Source organism: Aquarana catesbeiana, linkage group LG03 (assembly GCF_042186555.1).
Source record: "Aquarana catesbeiana isolate 2022-GZ linkage group LG03, ASM4218655v1, whole genome shotgun sequence".
NCBI classification, from domain to species: domain Eukaryota; kingdom Metazoa; phylum Chordata; class Amphibia; order Anura; family Ranidae; genus Aquarana; species Aquarana catesbeiana.
This window is the reverse complement of record NC_133326.1, coordinates 698,166,077-698,178,098: the sequence shown is the minus strand read 5'-3', so window position 1 is coordinate 698,178,098 and position 12,022 is coordinate 698,166,077. Positions and strand designations below refer to the sequence as shown.

At 43.7% G+C, this 12,022-nt stretch overlaps 1 pseudogene; it reads left to right on the top strand.

The window, feature by feature from the left end:
• Window positions 1–11,635, top strand: part of LOC141134846 (alpha-2,8-sialyltransferase 8F-like) — a 64,322-nt pseudogene extending 52,687 nt beyond the window's left edge.
• Window positions 11,636–12,022: the final 387 nt, after the last annotated feature.

Below are 12,022 nucleotides of genomic sequence, written 5' to 3'. Positions count from 1 at the left end.
ACCCCTTGGCAGTCAGCACCTCTCATCCAGATGTATCTGAGGCTGCTGGACTGCAAATTTACAGCCCACACTTTCCTTTTCTGAGGCACAGCGCCTGAGATTGGAGTGTGGGCAGACACAGAGGGGTAGGAGCCGTGTCTGTGTGGTGTGTTTGGGGGGGGGGGGGGTGTTAGTGCTAACTTTGGGTAGCATGAAAGAGAGTGTAAAGCCGCGTACACACGAGCGGATTTCTCGTCGGAAAAATATATAACGGCTTTTCTGACGGAATTCCGCTCAAGCTTGCCTTGCATACACACGGTCATGCAAAGTTCGCTGAAATTACGACCGTCAAGAACGCGGTGACGTACAACACTACGACGAGCCGAGAAAATTAAGTTTAATGCTTCCGAGCACGCGTCGAATTGTTTCCGAGCATGCGTAGGGATTTTGTACGTCGGAATTGGTACAGACGATCGGAATTTCAGATGGGAACTTTTTCCGATCTGAGCATGCTCTCAATCTTTTGCTGGCTACACACGGTCGCATTTTCCGACGAAAAACTCTCATCGGTCTTTTGCTGGCTGAAATTCCGATCGTGTGTATGCGGCATCACAGACACTCTCAGCTTAGACAACCGCAGCCGGCAACCCTGCTGGGAAGCCATAGTCCGGTCTAACTAATGTGTCTGGGTTTCAGGCTGTCTGAAACCCGGACACATGATTCCAAACCCGAACTGTCCGGGTCAGGGGTGGACTGACCATTGGGGCACTCGGGCACTGCCCAAGGGCTCTCCATGCCACTAGGGGGCCCTCTCAGGGTTGCCAGCCTCAATAAAACCAGGGACAGTATGTAAAAATCTGTGTTTTTTTTTTAAATCCCAAGATTATAGCTGCCCCGCCTCTCCAGTAACTTTTCAGTGTGTGTATTCTGTGTGTGTATTCTGTGTGTGTATTCTGTGTGTGTATACTGTGTGTGTATTCTGTGTGTGTATTCTGTGTGTGTATACTGTGTGTGTATTCTGTGTGTGTATACTGTGTGTGTATTCTGTGTGTGTATACTGTGTGTGTATTCTGTGTGTGTATTCTGTGTGTGTATACTGTGTGTGTATTCTGTGTGTGTATACTGTGTGTGTATTCTGTGTGTGTATACTGTGTGTGTATTCTGTGTGTGTATTCTGTGTGTGTATACTGTGTGTGTATTCTGTGTGTGTATACTGTGTGTGTATTCTGTGTGTGTATTCTGTGTGTGTATACTGTGTGTGTATTCTGTGTGTGTATACTGTGTGTGTATTCTGTGTGTGTATACTGTGTGTGTATTCTGTGTGTGTATACTGTGTGTGTATTCTGTGTGTGTATTCTGTGTGTGTATACTGTGTGTGTATTCTGTGTGTGTATACTGTGTGTGTATTCTGTGTGTGTATACTGTGTGTGTATTCTGTGTGTGTATACTGTGTGTGTATTCTGTGTGTGTATACTGTGTGTGTATTCTGTGTGTGTATACTGTGTGGCCCCATAATCTATTGCCTGGGGGCCCCATAATCTCCTATTGCCTGGGGGCCCCATAATCTTCTATTGCCCCAGGGGCCCCATAATCTTCTCCTATTGCCCGGGGGCCCCATAATCTCCTATTGTCCCGGGGCCCCCATGTGTTGTCAGTCCACCCCTGGTCCGGGTGAATCCCGGACAGATGGCAACCCTAGCTTTGCTGCAAAATTCCTCAATCAAGGAGTGGGCGGGTCCGTGAGCTCCAATGACGCTCTGACTCCGCCCCATGCCATGCCTGTACAGCAGGACCTTGACTCGGGAGGCCTTGGGCAGGAGCCGATGTCAGAGTGCAAGTGGCAGCTGGAAGCACGAGTGTGAGCCCACGGATGGTGAGCGGAGCTCGGCAGACCAGGACCAGGAAGGTCCTTCTCCTCTCCTGGCTCCCCATATACTCTGACCCGGCTGTGGCTTTTATGTAGAGAGCACGTGGCATGGTGGCCCACAAGACCAGTGGCACTGTGCTGACATCTTCCACACAGACATTGAAAACGCAGCACTGCTTGATGGGCTTCTTTTAGGCCTGGTTCACATGTATGCGGCACAACAGCCCATTCATTAGAATGGGCTGCCATTAGGGGTTGCCACCTGTCCGGGAATCACCCGGACAGTCCGGGTTTCAAATCACGTGTCCGGGTTACAGGCAAACCGAAAACCCGGACACATTATTCAGACCGGGCTGTGGCTCCCCAAGTAACCAAGATAGTCACACACAAATTTGTTGCCATCTGGGAGCTGCAGGCGGCTGTCTGGGGGCAGGTTCCGCATCACTCGGGTGCAGGGAGATGATGCCACCAAGAGCAATTTGGCCACACCCACTGTTCGCTGCAGCACCCTACGCGCACTGCATTACTACGGCAGTTCGGGTTTGCCTTGAAGAAAAGGTGTCAACCCTAGTTGCCACGCCTGCATTTCCTGCAGAAAAAAAAAAAAAAGGTGCATGCAGCGTTTTAAAAACGCAGTGGCCTTGAAATCGCACCATGCGATTTCCCTGCCGTTCCCGCACCTGCAAACATGCTGCATTTTTTTTAGATGCGTGGGCCACGCATCTCAAAACACATCGCGGGTTGCGGGAACTGCAGGTAAGTCGCATTGGTGCAAACGTACGATGCGATTTCGAGGCCACTGCGTTTTTTTAACCACCTCCCGCCCAACGGCCTTCATATGACGTCCTTAACTTTGAGCGGTGATATCTGAATGATGGGTGCAGCTACAGGCATCATTCAGATATCAGCTTTTTCAGCCGGCGATTCCCTACAAAATAAGAATGATCATAGCGGCTGTATCACCGCTTGATCGTTCTTACGGGTGGCGAGAGGGGACGTCCCCCCCCCTCCCGCCGCCCTCCGGTGCTTCTACCGACTCCTCGCTACCATCAGTGAGTCGGACACAGGATCCGCCGGCCCCGGATGGTGACCATAGAGATTTTCGGCAGACCAGATGGTCACCGGAGTCTCTATGATCGGGCGCGATGTTATGACGTCACGCCCGGCCTCTGCATTCAAACAAATGGTTCCACCTCGGCCGGGAAGCCGTGATCATTTTAATTTTTATTTTATTTCAGGCTTCCCAGCCTAGAGGTGAGATGTGAGGTCTTATTGACCCCATATCTCACTGTAAAGATTACATTCCTTGTAATAGGAATAAAAGTGATCAAATTTTTTTTTTTTTTTAAATGTCAAACTAAAAAAAACAAAATAAAAGTAAAATTAACAATAAAAAAAAAAAAAAATTAAAGCGCCCCTATCCCTGTGAGCTTGCACGCAGAAGCGAACGCATACGCAAGTCCCGCCCACGTATGAAAACTGTGTTCAAACCAGACATGTGAGGTATCGCAGCGATCGTTAGAGCGAGAGAAATAATTCTAGCCCTAGACCTCCTCTGTAACTCAAAACATGTAACCAGTAAAAAAAATTAAAAGCGTCGCCTATGGGGAAATTTCAAGTACCGAAGTTTGGCGCCACGAGCGTGTGCAATTTTGAAGCGTGACATGTTGGGTATCTATTTACTCGCCGTAATTCATCTTTCACATTATGCAAAAAAATTAGGCTAACTTTACTGTTTTGTTTTTTTTTTTAAAGCACAAAACTTTTTCCAAAAAAAAACACTATTGAAAAATTGCTGCACAAATACCGTGCGAGATAAAAAGTTGCAACGACTGCCATTGTATTCTCTAGGGCCTTTGCTAAAAAAAAAAAAAAAACATATATAATGTTTGTGGGTTCTATGTTTTTTCTAGAAAAAAAAATTATGGTTTTTACTTGTAGGAGAGAAATGTCAGAATTGACCTGGGCGGCAAGGGGTTTTAAAACACTGCATGCACCTTTTTTTTGCAGGAAACGCAGGCGTGGCGGCCCATTCTAATGAATGGGCTGTTGTGCCTGTGCAAACCTGCCATACATGTGAACCAGGCCGAAAGCGGTAGTGAAGTCCTTTTTAAAAATAAAAAACACTGGTCCCTGCAGGTTTAAGTCATAATGCGCTAGTATGCACCGCATGCTAGCACATTATGACCGATTTACCTGCAAACTGAGCCCTTCACAGCTCCCCTTGGCCCTCAGCACACCCCCCTTCTCCCAGTCTTCTTTCTGGCTTCTCAACCTTTGCAGCTTGAATGGACAGGCTGCAGTGACATCCCTCCTGCGCATGCGCATGGGAGTCACATCGCCGCAGCACACAGAGCGGGCTCTTAATGTGATGTGAGCTGCGCATGCGTGGCTCAAATCACATCGCTGGCAGGCACGGGGGGGGGGGGGGGACGTTTATAAAAGAAGAGACCCCTAGGGTAACCACTTTAAAAAACGGACACTTTTACTCCCCTTTTCCTGCCCAGGCCAATTTCAGCTGAAATTGGCCTGGGCAGGAAAAGGGGAGTAAACTTTGAATGGCAATTTTTATCATTTTGGTCAAACCAAATAGAGCTTTCTTCCAGTGGTATTTAAATCACCGCCTGTGTTTTTAAATTGTATTTATTTATTAATGCTAAATTAACAAAAAATACTGAAAATTTTGAAAAAAAAAGTTTTATTCATTTCTGTTATAAAATTTTGCAAATACATAATCTTTCTTCATACAGTTATGCCAAAATGTATTCTGCTACATTTTGTAGGAAAAAAAACAACCCAAATCAGTGTTTATTATTTAGTCTATAGGAAATGTATAGAGTCCACAACCTTTTTGATATACACTCACCGGCCACTTTATTAATTCCCCCTTGCTAGTACCATGTTGGACCCCTTTTGCCTTCATTCTTCGTGGCATAGATACGACAAGGTGTTGGAAACGTTCCTCAGAGATTTTGCTCCATAGCGACATGATAGCATCACGCAGTTGCTGCAGATTTGTCGGCTGCACATCCAGAATCTCCAGTTCCACCACATCACCAAAGGTCCTCTATTGGATGAGATGTGGTGAGTGTGGAGGACATTGGAGTACAGTGACCTCATTGTCCAGTGGTGAGATGATTGGAGATTTGTGACATGGTGCATTATCCTGCTGGAAGGAGCCATCAGAAGAAGGGGACGCTGTAGTCATAAAGGGATGGACATGGTCAGCAACAATACTCAGGTAGGCCGTGGTGTTCAAACGATGCTCAGCTGGTACTAAAGAGGCCCAAAATGTGCCAAGAACATATCCCCCACACCATTACACCTCCACCACCAGCCTGAACCATTGATACAAGGCAGGATGGATCCATGCGCCAATTTCTGACCCCACCATCTGAATGTCGCAGCTGAAATCCAGACTCATCAGACCAGGCAACACTTTTCCAATCTTCTATTGTCTAATTTTGGTGAGCCTGTGAAAATTGTATCCTCCGTTTCCTATTTTTAGCTGACAGGAGTGGCACCTGGTATGGTCTTCTGCTGCTGTAGGCCATCTGCTTTAAGGTTCGATGTGTTGTGCGTTCAGAGATGGTATTCTGCATACCTTGGTGTCAGAAACCATGAAATCAGGCCGAGACAGAAGTACAGTTACATCACACTTTTTTAATAATAAAAGTAAAAAGAACAAACGTAGTCCAAACATAGCCAGAGTTCAGTAACCGGAACAGATAGTCAGCCAAGCCAGAAGTAAAGGATCAATGTAGTGGAACAGCAAGCGGGATCTGGAGCCAGAAGGGATGTCAGCAAAGCAAGTCTTGAACAGGATTGCAGGAGAGCCTCTCAGTTTCTGTGATGTTGACCAAGGTGAAAGCAGAAATCCACTAGACTGGATGGCTTAAGTAGGCAGGACTGACGAGCAGGATATCATCAACAGCTGAGCAACTGGAGAGATAGTAGCTGGCAATTAGCCGACAGCTGAGCAGCCATCTCAGAGAAGGAAGGGCTGAGCCCAGCCCTGACACTTGGTTGTAACGAGAGGTTATTTGAGTTACTGTTGCCTTTCTATCATCTCCAACCAGTCTGCCCACTCTCCTCTGACATCAACAAGGCATTTTCCTCCACACAACTGCCACTCACTGGATATTTTCTCTTTTTCCTACCATTCTGTGTAAACCCGAGAGATGGTTGTGCGTGAAAATCCCAGAAATACTCAGACCGGCCCGTCTGGCACCAACAACCATGCCACCACGTTCAAAGTCACTGGAATCGTCTTCACCACGTCTAGATGCCTAAAAGCATTGAGTTGCAGCCATGTGATTGGCTGGTTAGCAATTTGTTTTACCAAGCAGTTGAACAGGTTTACCTAATAAAGCGACCAGCGATTGCATATTCTTAGCTCCAAAAAAGTTAATTCTCTTGCTCTCAGCTTTCTCCTTTTTTTTTTTTTTTTTTTTTTTTTTTTTTTACTGCTGTGATCAGATTTTCTGTTAGAGGGTGGATAAGTTCCTGCTTTATGGTCCTACTGTAGGTAGGAATGTAGCCACCCTCTCTTGCTGACTCCTGAGATGGACTAACTAACATGAGAAGGAATAGGAGATTTTTTGGGCGGATGTTGGGGTGGAGAGCAAAATTGCATGGGGGGGTTGGCTCAAGGAAATTTTTGCCCAGGGTCCAATCCTTATTTAAGATGGCCCTGGATATACACCCTGTACATGTATAAGAATTAAGATTTTAAAGAAGAAATGTGGCTCGGAACTGTTTTTTGGGTGGAAAGTCATAACAATTAAGTAACTAATTTGCACCCAAATGTGTTATTTGTAGAAATAAAAAAAAAAAAAGTGGTGAAAAAATAAAATTTTGTTACAACACTTAGAAATTTAAATATTATTCTAACGATGCCCATTCTCTCAACTAGACATATTGGTTTTCTCAATTTGGAGCTACCACTCCATTCTTCTTTCTGTGCATACATTCTGGCGCATACAGGAATGTTGTTAATCATTTCTCAATCCTTTTCATATCTCACGTATGAAGATCTGATAACGGTCAACTTTTGTGGGACTTGCTTGAAATTCCTTCGTACATCTTTCGTTAGTAGTGATGAGCTGAGCTGCCTTGGGTTTGGCTCAAGTAGGGTTTGGTGAACGTCAAAGAAATCAATGGGAGTCCAACCTGTCGGATCAAAAATGCCCATTTTCTGGACTGATAGGCAAGGGGTTGCCAAAAAATATCATGGGGGCTGGACACTGGCTTGGAGAACAGTGCAAAAATAAATAAATAAATAAGTTTTATTTGGAGGGGAGCAGTGATCTTCTTTTTTTAAAGTACTTATATTTACAAAGGGAGATTTGTTTTAAATTGCTGGCAAATTACATTTCTCTTCAGACACAAAGACCCTTTCAAAGGTCCCCCCCCCAAAAAAAAATGTAAGTAAAAAAAAAAAAAAAAATGCGTACAGCCCCCCCCCCAAAATTCATATTAGACAGCTGAGTCTGGTATGGATTTTAACCACTTGAAGACCAGGCATTTTCTGGCACTTTTTGTTTACAAGTTTAAATCAGCATCATTTATTTTTTGCTAGAAAATAACTTAAAACCCCCAAACATATACATCACCATATATATATATATATATATATATATATATATAGAGAGAGAGAGAGAGAGAGAGAGAGAGAGAGAGAGAGAGAGAGAGAATAAAATGGCAATTGTTGCAATTTTTTTTATGAAAAAAAAATAATTTTAATTAATTTTAAAATAAAAACGAAACACTACTTTATATATCTCAATTTATTTTGTATAATGTTATGCCGAGTAAATAGATACCTAACAAGTCACGCTTTAAAATTGCTCATGCTCGTGGAATGGCGACAAACTATGGTACTTAAAAACCTCCATAGTCAACGTTTTAAACGCCTTTACAGGTTACCAGTTTAGCGTTACAGAGGAGGCCTAGCACTAGAATTATTGCTCTCGCTCTAACGTTTGCGGCGATAACTCGCATGTGTGGTGCGAACGCCGTTTACATATACGTGCTCTACTTGCGTATGCGCTCGCTCGTACGAGCGAGCACAGAGGGATGGAGACGCTTTAATTTACTTTTTACTTTTTATTTATTTATTTTTTTTTTTTACACTGTCCCTTAATTAATTTATTTTTTTAGCACTTTTATTCCTATTACAAGCATTAAAAGCTTAAGATCAAATTTTTGATCTTTTGCTTTTAAAAAAAAATTGTTTACTTCTACCCTGGACCGGAAGTGATGTCATGACGTCGCTCTGGCCCTCCAAGGCCATGGAGGCAATCAATGCTGATCTACTCTTTGATCACCTGTGTGACCAGCCGGCAGCACTGGCGGATCGTTTCTCAGGCAAGCTGGTGGAAACGGCAAGCCCGAGAGACACCAGTGAGCAGTGGAAGGGGACGTTCTGAAAGCGCTCCAGTGGCTCATGAGCTGCTCAGAACGCTTTCAAATGAAAGCCAGCTGAAAAAAAAAAACAATACCGGGGTTATGGCTGATAGCTTTAGCCATAATCCCGGTAAACCACTTGCAAACTGGAAGGTACAGTATACATATATATACTGTACGTGTGTGTGTATATATATATATATATATATATATATATAAATAAATATATATATATATATATATATATATATATATATATATATATATATATATATATATCGGTAGGCAAGTTATTTTAGGGGGGTTACCCCACCAAAAAAAAAAAATTGTGAGGTCCCCCTAAAAATCCACACTAGACCCTAAATTTGAACATACAGCTTGGCTGGCCAGGAAAGGGGTGGAACCTCACCGAACCATACCAGGCCACATTCACTCTATATGGGAGTTTACCCCAATGAAGGCAAGGGCTTTTTTTGCTACAACCCTGGCCTGGTGGTTGTGGGGGTCTGTGGGCAGGGGGCATATCGAAATCTGAAAGACTCCTTTAGCAATAAGGGGGCACCCAGAGGCCGTGCCCCTCTTGTGAATGAGTATGGGGTAATCGTAATCAGTGAAAAAAGAAAACCGTTTCCTTTAATAAAAGTAAACCCCCCCCCAAAATGTCCCCTTGATGCACATTCACTGTCAATCTTGTTGTCCATCCATGTAGATCTACATCGTTCTCAATGCCTGCCCACCCACTGAAAGACAAGGAAAACCCCTGCCGTTCTCTTGCCTCCTGCTGAATGACAAGCGGGAAAAGAGATAACAGCTGTTATATACAAGGGGGCGGGGTCTGCAGGGTGACATCATTGACCCTATAATGAACTGTCCCTATATGGTCAATGGTGTCACTCAGGAGATCCCGCCCTTTGTATGCAACAGCTGTCATCCACAGAAACTGCCATTCAGTTGGAGGCAAGCAATTGGATAACATTTGTCTCAGCGGCTATAAGGATCTACATCAATGGGTGATATTATTGGTGGTGGATGAACATTTTTTGGGGTTTTTATTTTTATTAAAGGATTTGTCAAAAATTGTCTGTCTTTGTGGCTTTTTTTTTACTGCATACATTTTTTTGTGAATGGTTAGGGGTATTATGTACCCCTGATCATTCACATAAGGGGCAGTATCTAGGTGCCCCCTTATTGTTAAAGTGTTCTTCCAGATTCCCCCTGTCCACAGACCCCCACAACCACCGGGCTAGGGTTGTGGGGAAGAAGCCCCTGTCCTTTATCAACATGGGAACAAGATGCTTGTGTGACCTGGTATGTGTGGCCTGGTATGGTTCAGGGGGGCACGTGCCAGGCTGCATGCTCAGATTAAGTGTCTTGAAATCTAGGGAAACATATTTTTGTTTTTGCATGTGGCGCCTCTTAAAATGGATACCAGGCCTAAAGGGCTTAGAATGAATTGAGGGGAACCCCATGCCATTTTGTTTATACTATTCAGCCCCTTTGCTTACATTTCTAGGGATTCCTTGCCATGTAAGTGAATTGGGCCAGTGACGTCATTGGTTGTTAAGGTGCCTGCACCTCCTGGTGTCCTTAAAATAAAAACTATAGGCTAAACATTTTTTTCTTATTTTGGACAAGGTAAGAGAGGGTTATATTCACTGTCAGGCTTTTTTGCCCAGCGTGCTCCGTTGGAGGGATTTCTCTTCACTTCCTATCCCATAGGACATTGAGAGGGAATACGGGTGGCCTGGGGATAAGTGACGGGTGTCTGAGACCATAGGAGGGCATATCTGTTTACAGCTTCCCATCAAGGGATACTACCAAAGCTTGGTTGACCTTTCTAGCAATAGAAGGTCCATATGATTTGGTAAGCGCCTCTTTTAACTGAAGTGGTGGGTATCACTTAAGGAACTCCCATTTATGTTGGTGTCGGAACTTTAAAGATCATTTTTGCTGATGATCGTTTTCACTATTTTGCTTCACGTGAACTTTCTACACTTCAATATTTTTATTACAAAAATTAATTCACCATTGGATTAGTGGTTATTGAATTGTTCATATCACATTTCCAACTAGCGCAGATTTTTGGACATAATCATTGAGAGGGAATTCCTGGTCGTCTCCATTGGAAGGTTTCCCCCTTTAAACCTGTTCTGGGGACAACCCAAAATTTCGGATTTTCTTTTGCTTTCACTTTCAATGATAACAGTAAACACGACAAATAGAGAGGGAGAATCTTCCTAACGGGGGCACAGACCGCAATAAAAACCTGACGGGGGATCTAATCTCTCTCCACTCTATCCAACACCAAAAAATATGTTTTGCCTTTAGATATAATTTAACAAGTAAGTAAGTACTAAGGAAGTAGAACTGCTATTATACATGACTTTCAGTTCGCGATGATGTGGAACAGCAATGTGGCATAAGGGGTACTGTGTTGTGAAGGGACACTGATGTGAAGGGCACTGCAAAGTGATGGGGCCCTCCAGTGTTAAGGGGGGCTGTGAGGTGAAGGGGAACTGAGGACACTGAGGAACTGCTTTAAAAGATGGCTTGTGATGAAAAGGGGTAACTGATGTTAAGGGGGGTTGTGATGTGAAGGGGGCTGAGGATACTGATGTTAAAAGGTGGCTCTAATGCAAAGGGGGCTATGATGTGAAAGGTTCACTAAAGACACTGATTTAGTGCAAAAATGAGATTCGGACCTCTGCCAAAAGAAAATTTTACTGACTGGACCTCCATAAATTTTAATTCAAGACCCCTGTTCTAGAGGGACCCCCCTCTTCTTTAACTTCTAGATGTTTCCTACAACATTTTTTACTACCAGGAAAGTATTTAGACAAACTATTTGAGCTAGTTAAGAATGTAGGGTGAAGATTAATTTTCCTTTTAAATGGAGGAGTTGTTTATTTCTCCTTTGATAGGTTCAGTAGCCTCAGGAAGAAGAAGGAACCATTTATCACCATGGTGAAGGAATATGGCTCCTCTATGATCCTACTACCAGCGTTCTCATTTTCAATGAACACGGAGGTCTCCTTTCGGGCACTCCACACCATCAAAGAATTTGACTTGAAAAGCAGAGTTGTCTTCTTCAACCCGGACTACCTCCGGAAGTTGGACGCTCATTGGAAAAGTATGGGACTTAAGTTTCATCTACTGTCTTCCGGCCTCATGATGGTGAGCGTGGCGGCTGAAGTTTGTGAAACGGTGACACTTTATGGATTCTGGCCCTTTTCTGAGGACCTGGATGGAGTTTGGATCTCCAATCACTATTATGACAATGTTCTTCCGAAACCTGGATTTCACTCAATGTCTGATGAATTTTATTGGTACTTACAAATGCATGCTCAGGGGTCTCTGCGTCTGAACCTGGGGCAATGCTAATTTTTTTGTAATAAAGTGGAAAAACCAATTAAGGATGAGATATAGGTTCAAGGTGAGCATGAGTCGGAAGTGAACTCATCCTGTTTTTCGATTTGCTAATCCAGCAAAATAATACGCAATTTTACAGCTATAGTAACCAACTGCTAATAATGAACTTCCTGGCCTTTTAACTATGGTCAGGTGGTAAAGAAGAGCCAATAAGGTAGCATGTGGCCAAGCAAGTCTCCTCACTTTTAAACACTTGGGTTCCCTGCAGTTATATTAACAATGCGCTTAGCTGTGATAGAGAAATCATAGGGAGTGCTGCTGACAAAGTTTATATGGCTAAATTTCCTTTAGGTAGTAAAATTATGTGTATCTTGTGTAACTTTGTAATAGAGTGAGGAG